Below are 10,234 nucleotides of genomic sequence, written 5' to 3' on the forward strand. Positions count from 1 at the left end.
ACTTAAGTACTCATTGACAGTAGAATTGGTAAGTAAACGACACAATAGAACACATGGTAAGGAAAGGGCTATGGCTACACACAATATAAAAAAATTTCCACTTGATCAATTTGCTCACCTTTTAAGTGTTTCAGATTAATTTTGATGTTATTTGTAGGCTAGTTATAGGTACCTTTTATCAGATTGAAAAATTCCAATCTATTCCCAATTGTTTAAATTAGGGCGGTAGGTTAAATTTTTTAAACAATTTTATTGTACTATAAGGTATGTATAGAAAAGCACATTAATCATAGATATACAGGTCAAATAATTTATACAAAGTTAAAACAAATGTGTAATCAACCCCTGATCAAAAAGCATAACATTATCAGGGTTCTCGTAGCCTGCCTCATGCCCTTTTTCTTTCACTACCCACTACCCACATCTACCAAGGATCATTGCTATCTCACTTCTAATGTTGTATGCTATTTTAGTCTGTTTTTGAAATTTATATAAAAGAAATAATACCATATTTATCTATTTGTTTCTGACTTCTTTTGCTGAATATTATGTCTATGAGATGCATCCATGTTGTTTTATATATCAGTAGTAGTTTATATGTGATAAAATCACGTTTTTTTCTAATACCTATCCTTGAATTCCTAGGATGCTCTTAATTTAGTTTAATATACTTTTGTACATTGAAAAACTCAGTTTTCTAATCTGAGTTATTTCATCTTTCTTAAGAAATCATATCTACCTATATTCTTTCTCATTCTTCCCTTATGTGGTTTTCACATAACATAATTTAATGCCAATTGCATAAAGTGAATTCTCTCTTATTTGAGTCTCAGGGACAGACTTTTTAAGGGAAAGATTATTTGTTAATTTGTGGGTTTAGAGAGCTTGTATATAAAGCTGTTTTATGCAGTAACGAGAGAGAGGGAGTGTGTGTGTGTGTGTGTGCGTGTGTGCGTAAGTTAGTGTAGACTAGTGGTTCCAGTGGTTCTCAATCAGGGAGCAATTGTTTCCCCAAGGGGACATTAAGGTAGTGTCTGGGGACACAATTGTCACAACTCTAAGGGTGCTACAGGCATCTAGTGTATGGAGACCAACTATGCTGCTAAATATCCAACAATGTACAGGGCAGCCTCTGACAACAAAGAATTTGGTCCAAAATGTCAATAGTACCAAGAATAAGAAATACTGTTATAAAACCAATTTGATTAACTTAATGGTTATAAGTGTTTTAATTAGCTACATTTTGCAAGTTGTATTCTTCTAGAAATGTAACTCTTCTTATTAAATGTTCATATTCATTGGCTAATTTTGTTCTTATTTTTCTCTTACTATTTTTAATCTCTGCTATAATTGTAGCTCTGTTTGCTATTTGTTGTTAATATTATCTATTTGTTGGTGTTTACATTGGCTTATACCATATGCCAAAGGTATGTTAATCAGACTTGTGGTATCTTTTATATTAGATTTAGAACTTTAAATCCATGTTAGGCTCAGGTGTCTAAGAATTTTGAATTCTTAGATAAAGCTCTTTCTTCATCCAAAGTCCAAGGGGAAACATAAGTTTACTTGTGATCTCTCTTTTCCTGTGTGTGTGTGTGTGTGTGTGTGTGTGTGTGTGTGTATCTCCACTGTTTCACTGAGGATGAGCTCTCAGTTTTGTGAGGGACTATTGGTGATAATCTCTTTTCTCTCTCAGACACAGAGCATTATCCTCATATGAGCATTAAAATCCAAGATCCTTCATTTGTTAAAGAAAGAAATGAATGGCTCTCCCACTCCACCCCAGCCAAATTATCAGCTTGTGTATTTCCTTCTTTACTTTTAGTTCCCTTTCCAATTTTGGTCCCTGAAGTTTTCTCATAATTATAGTTTAAGTATTGGCTGTGCAGTTAAAAGTATGGTTTAAAATTTAATCACACATTTCTAGCTGTTTGGGATCAGATGGATTTTCAGATTACTTAGATTATCATATTGCTGGAAACAGGAGTCATTCCACCATTTAAAATAAATATTTGCATTTTGTAAGTTATTTGAAATAAATTCTCATATTTGGCATGTTACTTGCCATTTCAGCAGAATTCTATGGTTTCATAACATATAGCTACAATAATGAAATAAAGAGAATATCATCTATAAAATGTTTCTTGGGTAGGACAAAAAGTGTCATTGTCAGGCCTTATTCATTCTCTTATATCAAATTGAGACTATATGTAAGTTATCTGATGTTGAGGCTTTTTTTTTTAACTCTTCTGGAGAAGTTCTTATTGTAGTAGGCAACTCCTTCAACATGAATTTCTTTCAGTCCTGGAAAATACAAACAATGCTAGATTTGTTACTAATTAACAAAGTTACTTAAAGATTAAAAATGGAGTCCTTGAAAGAGTTAAAATTTTTGAGTTATCAAATACAAAAATTTAATTTCTAATGAGAATAAATGAATGAATTTAATGAATAGGTGTAACTCACTAGAATAAAGGAAAAATCTGAAGAAGCAGGCTTTGAAAAATCAAGAACCATAGCAGTTTTAGGCATTTTGGTTTTAAGAATTATTGTACAGTCCCTTCAGAACTCCTAGGATGAAACAGCTTCAGCTCTTTTCAATCTTTGTCACTCAGGTTGATTGAAATTCTTTGGAGAGAAAATCAAATTGATCTAACTTTGGTCACGTGCTCACCTCTTATCTAGTAGAAGCAAAGAATCTTTATGGAAAGTCTAACAAGTTCTCACAAGGAGAAGGCTTGGTTTCTGTATCAGTTAGATATGGTGTGTCAACCATACTGTATAACAAACAACCATAAAAATCTCAGTGTTAAATAACAATAAACAATTCTTATTCATGTCTCAGCTGGGGTTTGGCTGTTCTTGGCAGGGCTTACCTGGGCTTGGCTCCAGAACAGGTGTTGTTTTAGTTCTGCTTCATGTGTCTCTCATTTTTTTGGAGCCTGTGCACTGCCTGGGGACATCTTTTCTCGTGGCTCTTGCTGAAGGGCACCAGAGAGCACTGAAACAAAGCCTCTGTGTCATGTCTGCTAACATTCTGTTGCCCAAAGCAAATGACAGCTTATCCCATGTCAATGAGGTGGGGCATATACTCTGCCCACTACTGGAAGAAACACCAAGGATAAGAATGCAGAGAGGGGGGAATACTGAGAATAAAAGTCCAATCTACTTCCGTTTCCGGAAGGGTAATTTGAGTGCTTTATCAAAAGATCGACAGAAAGACACTTGACTGGGAAAAACTTCACATGTACAACACAGTGTCTAAGACATGACTTTAAAAGCACACTAGATAAAGAAATCAATATGGAATAAAATAGGGAAGCTAATTTTCATTAACTATATTTCAGAAAAGGAAAGGTTTATTTCTTTTCAGTCATGAATAATTTAATTTTATAACTTAACCATGTTCCAGTTTAGTCGCTTGGTGTGGGGAAATCTGACAATAAAATTTTCAAAGATAGGGCTGAATTTAAAGGACATCAGAATACTTTCTCCTTTGTTTTTTACCCATGTGTTTTTCCCTTCCTTTGAAAACATTTACCCTGAATAAACCAGATTAAAATGTACCCGATTTCAATCATAATGGGAAAAGAAATGTTATGTATTTTGGAGAGCTTTGTAGTGCAATCTTGGATTCTCATCACACACTAACTTTATTCACTAATTCTCCACTATGCTTTACTTTCCTAATTCATAATGGTATACATAAAAAACAGGGCCTTTATAAAGAAACTACTTGTGAAAAAATGGCAGGTGGCATTTAAGGTAATATGTGAATTCCTACTCCTTAAGGGAAGTATTTTCAGTTCAGTCTTTAAGTAAGGTGAAAGGAAAAAATTTGAAAGTTTAAGTGAGGAGGAGGAGAAAAAGTAAGGTGTAGGAAAATACTATGGGCATACCCCTTCAAGAAGAAAGCAAAACCCTTAAAGGCAACCCTCTTAAATTCACTTGGATTGTGTCTTAATTGCCTGGACTCTGTACACTTGACGTTGGTTACCTAAAATTTTTCCATATTAGGCTTGTTTTCCACCAAACACCTGCTTACATTCCTATATGATGTGGCTCTTAAATATTTCTTAGGTTTCTTCTCTTCTCAGTCCTCCAGTATCTGGTATCTGGACCTAATGTCCAGGACAGTGTCTAGAACACTGTGTGCTCCTTAAATTTCAAAGACAGAAGGAAAGCAGAAAAGAAAGTCTCCATTTTCAGTGTACTCTGAAGGGAAAACATTCTAAAAGTGCCCATCTGTGGATTTTCCCAGGTGTGCACAACACTGTATACTTTTAGATGATGAGGACTCGGCAGTAGATTTCCACTTTAGAGATCCAGAGTTCTTGTTTGTTATGATTGTCTCCTTTTGGTCTTGTCTGCCTCTTCCTTCTTCTAAGCATGACAGTGATATCAGCTGAATTTCACTCCAACCCTTCTCCTGAAATTGGAAGCTTTGTATTTCCTCCTTGGCTCCAAAGATCAGATTTAAATGCTGTTTCAGCCTCCTGCTGCACAGGTAACCTACAGGATATATTCTGTCTGCCTTGCCATGGAGGACGGGCCTATCAAGCAAGTGGTAGAAAACCTAAGGGGGTTTCTTGTACACTGGCATTGGCCGGTGCAGTGAGCAGCTTGCTTCAGCCCTTATTGCAAACATGTTAATTCAGGCTTAGTTATACTAAAACCTTGAAGGCCTGCCCTTTAAAAATTAAATCTGTTCTTTCACACAATTATTGGCTGAATATAAATTATACTGAGGTCCTAACTAAAGCTTTGCCACAGCTGTGTGAATAGTTAAGCACAGATTAGCTAGCTTAGCCTGAAAAACTGCCCATGGCATGGGGGAAGCAGAACTTTGTTCACATATGTTTTGCTTTGCAGCGTGTCAAATTGCTGTCATGGCAAAGGACTGTTTCCTGAATAATTTTTCAGAGTTCTGGGTGACTGTCCTTTGGAAGTGATGCACCTGTAAATAGGCTTATCAGAAGATTTTGGGGGTCCAAACCTGTAACTTATAATGATTTAGGGTTATTTGTATGTTTGAATACTCATTGTTTGGATCTCCTCCTATGTTTGTATTGGTGTTAATTTAATAATATATTAAGTTAATCATATGAAATTGTTATCATTCAACCACTTTTGATCTACAAAAATGGTATTTTCACATGGTTCAACCTATGGCTTTGATTTCTAAAACCAACTTAAATAATTTCTATTTTAGTGTTCTAGATATTTAAATCACTAATTTATCAATCAGTTCATGAATATGAACAGTGGGGAAAGTGGCTCATCTTGAGTTCCCCTTTGAAGCCCTAGAACTTCGGGCCACAATTTTGCTTTGATTGATGGAGTCCTTCAGAGAGGAAAGGAGTCTTTATGCTCTTTTCTTTATATTTACCAAAGCAGACATCCTGAGGGTTAGGGACTCTGTGTTTTTCCCTTTCCCTTTCTCTGGCTTCTTTTTTTCATGAAAAGTCCTCACTCTGTTCTCTCTTCTTACTTGACAGTCTTGCAATAGATAAGAAAAAATTCTTCTTCATAGTTTTACTTGGACAGAGTTCTGAAGAGGAACCTAGACTTCTCTTCCCATAACTCCTAGAAGCCGGAATAAGCTCAAGTAGCTACTTCCTGCTTCTGAGCCAGTCTTCTTCCCTGGAAAGAGCTGCCACTGAGTCAGACAGAGCCCTCCTTTTTATTAAGGATGCGATCGTGAATAGGTTGCTAACCTACTTGAGCATCAGTTTCATCGTTGGTAAAATGGGGTTAAACACCACCTACCTCATAGGACTAATGTAATGATCAAATTTGTAATACATGAAACATGGAACGTCGTTCTCTGTTCATAGTGTATACTCAGTAAATGTTACCTTATTTTTTATCTCTCTAGGTTCTTCAAACCCAAGACAAATTTCAAGTGGAGGATTATGCAGCTGTAAACTTTTTCTCCTTCTTTTTCCCCTTTAATTACCCCCATAGCTAATTATGGGGGTAATTAAAGGGGAAATTGCAATTTTCATCTTCTACACTTCTTCCACTAAAAGGATCATTCTCCTAGTAGTAGGACTCTGTTCTAAGATGGTTATGTTTTGTGGCTTTGTTGTCTTCCAGGGGCTTCCCTGGAAATTTTGGAGTAGGTTGTAGAGTGTGAAGGAAAAGAAATGCCAACATGACTTTCAAAACACAAGATTAATATTCAAAAAGAGTTTTTGTGATTGTGCATACCACCTATATGAAAGCTCTTTGAAATATAATAAGTTATCCTATAAATTGAATCTGGTAGTTATAAATAATATTATTAACATTCCCCAAATGTTAATGAACTCAAGTGAAGATTTGTATTTATATAGTTTTCCATGTTATTCATTTTGAAAGTCTTCTTGAGGATCGTTAAGGACAAAAAAAAAAAAATGAAAAGCTTCTAAAACAGTACCTCTTACTGTAGGATGTATGAGATGTGGGAATGGTTTTTAAAAATTAATTTAGCATTTTTGGGGAATATTTACTAAGAGCCCAGCACTATGCTAGGAGCACATAGTCTCTCTTACTGTTCCTTACCCTGGTCTATACTTCCTGACTCAAACCCTATTGAAAAAGCTCTGAAAGACCTCTGTCAGCTTTCTGGAAAGTCTCTGCTCAGAAACAGAGAGTTCTCTGTGTTGTATCTCTAGGGAACAGAAGTGTGATAGTTGATGGCTGAACTGGGTACAAATACAGCTATAGAGCTTAGTGAACTGCCAACTGGAAATAGCTCCTTCCTAATTCAAATGAACTTCTTTATTTGATTGCCTTCAACTACCAGTATTACTTTGGGAAAATTCTATTCTCTTTGGAAACACAAGGTTACAAAGGAGCCTAGGAATGAAAAATGTAGGGATTGAAATACCAATGAATCTAGAACATTTATTGTCCAGATCATATTTTTTTCTATAGGCTTTTGTATTCTCAGCCCATGAGAAGAGCTGAAGAGAAGTATATTTTCAATTCAAGGCTTGAGAATACATTTTACGCACGTTATATATAACATTTACAGAGGTGGGATTTAAACTCTCTTAGATTTCTGTAATTGGTGTCACGGTAATGCAGTGGAGGGCTTCTGTGTAGTTTCAGGTGTTTTTGTTTTATTTTCTTTGATTTATTTTTTTCTGATAATGTTAGATTCTTGTTAAAAGTTTTCTTGTTAAATGAACTTTGGTATAGTATTAGTGTTTTCTACCCAGACTTCCCCTAGAAAATACAACAATTGTATCACTCTAGGAGTATGATAACCCAGATATTCCTACTAATTTGTTGATGGCCTATTTTTAAAAGATTGTATAATGTAGATTCCATTATTGCTATTGATATGAGACTGTGTCTCTTATATTTTTCACAAATGAATTGAGAACATCCATTTTCGTTGAATGAAATTATTTAACAAACATGATTAAAATTATGGCATAGAAATAAAATTCGTATGTAAAAGCATGTGTATGTTTTCAAGCAAAATCCTTTTTACTTTAAAAGAGTTGTATTCTGGCCAAAAGGTAGTTCAAACAATTGTGCTATTATCTAAATAGACAATCTATTTTTATTTTACTTTATTTTATTTTATTTTATTTTTTGGACTCAAGGCTTGTGGGATCTTAGTTCCCTGATCAGGAATCGAACCTGTGCCCTCTGCAATGGAAGGGTGGAGTCCTAACCACCGGACCGCCAGGGAATTCCCACCAATCTATTTTTTAGATTGATCGTTTTATGTTTACAAAGTACAGGTATTCCTTTGGAGACATTAGTTGCTCTGCAGAAACTATCGTTACCATTGCTGATCCCATTTTGTTAAAGGTGCATTAAATATATACTGAGGCTTTTAGGTTAGCTAACTGTTGCACAGTAAATTTGTGAAAGACACATACTAGAATATGCAAGCATATCTTTTATGGGAGAGCGTTAATTCATTCTACATCTTGCTTTTCAGAGTATTTATAATTTTTACCTATTGAACGAAATGAAGATCATTGACCATTGTAAACAGTTTTTGTAAAACTATATCTCTGTGTCTTCAATGTCTCTATAGCTTTCAGATGTGTAAGAGTGGTATACTTAGGAATGGGGGCACAAAGGGTCAAGGTGATGATTTGTGAATGGTTTTCTTGTGGGAGATGGGACCAAAAGGTGGCCATTTTACCGTCAGATTGTCAATGGATGCAAATGAAGGCAAATTTTGTATTCAATATTGACAGATATTTGGGAATAATGAATCATAGAACTTTAATGAAGCAAAGGGAATCACAAATAATAAAGGGAAATAACAGAGAGAAATGGACAGATATGTGTGGTTTCCTGGCCTTTACTTTGTTATGGTTGCTTACAATGATTTTATTAAATTCCATTGAGAAATGAAGGTAGAAAAAAATTAGGTCATTTAGTAATCTAATAATACTCAATTTATTTTGGTATATAGTATTCTAGATCTAGGTCTTGGAGCAATTCTCAATGGATATTCTACATACACCCTTGAACTCTTCATCATTCAGCAAGTCTTTGTGAAGCTAAGCCCCCAGACAGAATCACAAAGGTATATACCAAAAATCTGTGTTGGATTGGTGAGACAGGACCTCTCTAGTCATCACTAATTTCATTTAGAATAAGAATTCCCCCCAAAACCTCAGTCTCAGCATGTAGGGTAACCAAATCCTGTTTAAACTAAGAGTACTTGAAAAGGTTCTATTAAGCATGAGATTTATAAATAAAACAAAGAATGGGGTGGAAATAGCTGAGCACCTTATATGAAATAGTCTATGTTGGTGATTCTAGTCTTAACCACTGAGCTCTCGTTACTGGGATATTGCTGGCATCCCTGACCAAGTGTAGCTGAGACAGTAATCTTTTTGGATCTGGTTTCTTCTTTTGTTAGCCTCTGATATGTATTGTTTTTCTTCAATATAAATGCTAAATTGTGCCATGGAGAGAGCCTTATACCTTTAAGTTTAGCCATTATGGGCTTTTTGCCTCACCAACACAGATTTCATCAATGCTACTGAATAGCTCTAATTTATCTAATTCTATTTACTGTTTCATAAATGAACACAATGCAAGAAATTTTAGAAGTCTGGAGGATCATCTCTCCTTATCTGAAACAGACTAATGCTTACTGTAATCAGACCTTCTAAAAGAATTCAATCCTTGTGGCTGTCTTCTGAAGCTGGAGAGTTTTAAGAGACTTTCTTGACTTTTAGTGACAGAAAAGACCTTCTAGGTTGTGTAGCTCTAAAACTCTCCTATTTATTCACATATACATTGTGCTGTGGTTATTTCTTGTCTCTCAGTTTAAGCTATCACTCAAGCACCTGGGGCCAGGGTTAAAAACTTTTTCATTACGAGCATAGTGGTCTCTTTTTCAGCTTTTACATTGAACTATCTTATTCAAGCTTTATTTCAAAAATATTTATTAACTATTTACCTATGTACTATTTGATGGCCAAAAGCAAATTAGGGGGGGTTAACATTAACTGTATAATGTAGCAATAGCATTAAAAAAATAAATTAAGCATCACAGTGAGACATATCAAAAAGTATACAGTGGAAACAGACCAGAGCTGGGTTGTAGTTCCATTAGAGAAGCATGTGTTTGAATTTCACAGGACTTCTATGTTTTAAACTCAATGCCAAGTTTTACAAATGAAGTGACAGTGAACACTTGTAAAGCAAGAAACGTAAACCATTATGATCATTGGTTTAGAAAATAACATTGTGAATAAAATAAATACATAAATAGATTTAGGATTTCTAAATTCAGGCTGTTTTATTTCCTAATATTTAGGCAATAATGTGAGACCCATAGTAGACATATCTTGACAGAGAAATGTCTATTTCTATACTAGAGCTTTCATAGATACTAATAATTCTGGAAAAATTTTGTGTGATTTTCTCTAAGTGGAAGGAAGGTTGGACAAATCAGCAGTTTCAAATAACTGTAGATGGAATCGCAATATTCTCAGCTGCTCTAAATGAAACTGGAAGAGAGGTCAGAGACACATCACTTGCTAGCTTTTGCCCTTGGTCAACTTGCCAACTCCCACCTACTCCTGAGAAAAAACTGTTTATAACATCTGTAAAAACCAGAGTAATGCTAATTGCTATATTCACAATGAGTTCTTAGTGAAGAGTTAATGATTAAAAAAATGGAACTGTTAATGCAATGAAAATTATATGGAGGGCCTGTGCCCGTAGTAGCATTTATTTACTTAGGCAATAGTTATTGAAC

This window comes from Balaenoptera ricei, chromosome 2 (assembly GCF_028023285.1).
Source record: "Balaenoptera ricei isolate mBalRic1 chromosome 2, mBalRic1.hap2, whole genome shotgun sequence".
Classification (NCBI taxonomy): domain Eukaryota; kingdom Metazoa; phylum Chordata; class Mammalia; order Artiodactyla; family Balaenopteridae; genus Balaenoptera; species Balaenoptera ricei.